Genomic DNA, 4,156 nt, shown 5'->3' on the forward strand with positions numbered 1-4,156 from the left:
CAGACCTTCCAGAGTGACTGCTTTAAGGTCACCTATCTTGCCCCGAATTCCTCACCCATTGCTCTGTAAGGAAGCCTAATAAACTCAAAGTTCCCAGTGAACTTTGGTGGAACTGAACTTTGGCTTGCCCTTATGATCTTATCCAGGCTAGACATTGCCCAATCCTCCCAAAGGGCAAAAATTCTCCAATGGATGACTAAGTAGATCTCTGTCAACAAGCCTGATGACTTGAGGTTTGATCCCTAGAGTCCATGTGGTAGAAGGGGAGAGCTGGCTCCCACATGAACTCATGGGCATACTAAAAATAAAGTAGGAAAAGCAGGTCAGTGAGCTTATTGAATACAGCAAACCAAAGAAGGGTGCAATGCCCTTAGACCCCATCAGGAGAACACCTAACACTGCATTGGGTTACAGCCAACCTGTCATCTGACCAAGGGAAGGACAAGCAGAAACTTTCAAGTGTCTCTGGGGCTTCAGCCACAACTGTGGATACAGTATACTTGAATTACTGACTGTACATTATTCATCCATCTGGACACTTTCTGCGCCTCACCCCTCAGTCCTGCAGTCCTGTATCTTACCTCTACAGCCTCCAGGGTCCTGGCATAATGTCTACCTGGTTTAACTTTACAACTCTGCCTGGTTCTGCAGAGATGACTCCAACACCCTGCCAACGGGTTCATTATTGAACCCCAACAGTAACTGCTCCTGAGACCTTGCAGAGAGAGGTCTTAGAGCTCTGACATGGTCCCTCTCTGCTCCCCTCTGGCCCTTTCTTTCCAGGTTCCCTCCTCAGTCACTCTGGGTTTTACCCAGTACTGTGCTTCTGAGTTCTCAGGATCATTAAGATATGTCTCTTGTACTCTGGATTCTGTCTCTCCATCTTCTCTTTACCATCTCAGCACCAACACCTCTCATTCCAGAACCTTCCAGTGGGACAGCTGTAAATTCGAGTTTCTCTTGGGGCTACCAAGTGTTAGGGGACTGGGGAATGCATCAGGCTGACTTCCTTGCAAGATGCCCAGCCTGATCTCCCTACTAAAAATGATGTCAACTCCAAACTCATCCCATGGACCACCACATTCCCTAAGGGTGGCATCATGGATGTCTGCCATTCCTCCAGCTTTGATTTCTTGTGGATTTTACACAGAATGCATTATTTGGATCATCCCAAGCCTAGGAAACAAAACATCTGCACTCCCAGGTGTTTTCTGTTGCAGAGGCAGTAGGGCCTGGGGGGGGGGGGAGCCGATAAAGAAGGCAGACTAAAGTATTACACAATAGCTAGCTTTACTCCAAAAACCAAGTAATTACACCCTAAGAGTTAAGTCTAGTCACATGAGTGAAGAGTACAATCACAAGGACAAACTGTACGGGATGGATAAGTAGCATGGTACAGACCACCACAAACGGTAGACAAGCCACATGTGGAAGCCATGTGAGGCGTGGCAAAAACGTGTTTTTCCATAGAGGCAAATAAATAGCCATACCTGGCGGTAATGAACGAACTGACCTAAACTCACTCCTATCTGCTACAGCTGGAAGGAGCACAGAAACACATTCCAAGAACAACTCTGTGTTCTTGAAGGAACAGAAGTCCACAAGGCTCTTGTTTTCTTGGAGTTTTCTCACAAGCACTCAGAATTCCTCTCACAGGACTCCATTCTTGGACTGTGTTCCAACACCTAGGTAGCTGTATGGACATTCAACTTGCCAAAGTCAACTCCGAGACTTGTGATTTTTGAAGTGTTCTGTACTATATCCATCGCCTTTCTTGTTACTGTGTCCAAATATTTGACAAGAAGAGACCCAAGAAATAAAGGGCTTGGTCTGGATTACAGTTCAAGGAGAGAGAGAGTCTATTACAGCCTGTGCTTTACTTAGCCTCTCTGTTGCTACGATACTCATCATGACCTAAAGCATCTTGGGGAAGAAAGGGTCCAATTCAGCTTTCGTGCTCCAGTCTATCATTGAGGGAAGCTGACTCAGGAGCTGAAGCAGAGCCCATGGAGGAACTCTGCTTACTGCCTTGCTCAGAGCCACCTGTCCAGGTTAACCCAATAGAGAAAACACCCTCAGAGATGTCCCCAGAGGTTTATCTTGTCATTCCAGATTCTGTCAAGTTGACAGTCCATATTAACCACCACAACTACTAAGGGCACGGCTACCAGTTCCCAGTAGCCTCTTACACAGTGATCAGCCTAGAGTGGCACTAGGGAGCTGATGCTCCCTAACTCAGTTCAGTCGAGGCTTGTGAACCACAGGACCCTGGCTCTAGAGTACAGAGAGCCCAATGCTCCATGGCCCCAAAAGGAGTACTGAGATTTGAAGGAGTTTGATATCTGGCTCAAAGGCCATTCCCTTTCCATAATTTCTGTGTCAGGTGCTGCTTACAGAGAAGAGATGTTTGATATTGAGGTGGGACTGACAGCAGTTCTGCTTCTAAAGTATTCCAGAAGCTAGATCAGCAGTAAATGGCTTCAGGTATCACTGGAGTCTCTCAGCCCTCGGGAAGCAGCACCTGGGTTATACCTTCAGAGCTTATCTGATTCCGGATCATCCCCCTGAGGCAGATGGAAAGACAGGACAGGGAAGGACATTGTTCACGGTTGGTTTCCATAACCCTGCACATACAGAAAGCATGGCGAGAATGCACTCAACATGCCATTGCTCGCAAACAGTATAGTCAACATGTGAATTAGCATCATGCCAGACCTGGGGGGGGGCATGCTTATTTAGTGGACTCCTGAAAACGTGGCAGGGGTGGTTAGGACCCATACCTAAGTCTCAGTATCCTTCTCAAATGGTCAGATGTGTGAAAATAGAGGAGGCAGAGATGAGAGAGCCACCCTAAAGGAAGGTGATTGGCCCCGAAACACCATGCTCCCTGGACCTATGGAATTTGTTGAGTGTGGAGAGGTTTCTCTAGCCACTACTCCACAGCTGCTTACAGTTTGCAAGAGCCTGGTCACAATAACACATGGGGGTGTGCTTAGATGTCCATGTCGTCTGATGACCTTACTGTCCTTTCTATCAAATACTGCTTGGGTTCTAGGGTTTTTGGTTGTAATCAGTAGCCTATACATCCACAACTTTTGTCTTTGAATGTATTCAGAAAATTACAGTGCCAGCCAAGATTGGCTCTTTGCTCACTGCTCCCTGTAACACAAAAATTAAAAGACCCAGAGACTGATAAATGGGATTGAAGCTTCAAGATGAAGATCAGGAAAGCAAAGCAGCTAGTCACTAGCTCTTACCGCTACCTCAGGCTGAAAGGGCTGATCCTGTCTCCATAAGCTCTCGCTAACCTGTCCTTATTGTGGCTGGAGAATCCTGAGACTTCAGTGTCTTCCTATCCTCAGTGTGGCTGGAGAATGAATGTCTGACACTGACTACTGAAGACCCTGCTCTGACACTGACTACTGAAGACATCACTCTTATATTTTATAGCCCTCTAGTGCTGGGATTAAAGACTTGTGAACCCAGGTGCTGAGATCATCTTTGTGTGAGCTGTTTCTCTTTAGGACTGGATCAATCTTGTATAGATCTTGGTGGCCTTGTGTAGGCCTGGGTGTAGATCTCTTAATCCCAAGTCCTAGGATTAAAGGTGTGTACCACCACCTTCTAGCTTCTGGCTGCTGGGATTAAAGATGTGTATCACCACAGCCCAATCTCTATGGCTTGAGGCTGACTTTGCTTTCTGAATCCTCAGGCAAGCTTTAATAAATCATAAATAATGTATCACCACAGCTTCCACTTGCAGAAGCATGGCAGGATATGGCTGGAGAAATCTTCCCTCTGTATGTTTGGTTTTTGTTTTGTTTTATTTTGTATTTTCAAGACAAGGTTTCTCTGTGTAGCCCTGCCTGTCCTGGAATTTGCTCTGTAGACCAGGCTGGCCTTGAACTCACAGAGATTGGCCTGCCCCTGCCTCTGTCTCTGCCTCCTGAGTGCTAGGATCAAAGGCATGTACCACCACCATCACCTGACTGAAATCTCCCCTCTGTAATGACCAAGTTCATGACCCAACGAGAAGTGAGTGCTTAGGTGTGTACCTTGTGTTAAAGGTGGTTTGTCTTAGCCTTGTCTTAGTTTGATCCTTGATGTGATCAAATACTCTGGCCAAGTAACATAAGGGAGAAAGGGTTTATGTAGC

The sequence above is a fragment of the Phodopus roborovskii genome, unplaced genomic scaffold (genome assembly GCF_943737965.1).
Source record: "Phodopus roborovskii unplaced genomic scaffold, PHOROB, whole genome shotgun sequence".
NCBI classification, from domain to species: Eukaryota; Metazoa; Chordata; class Mammalia; order Rodentia; family Cricetidae; genus Phodopus; species Phodopus roborovskii.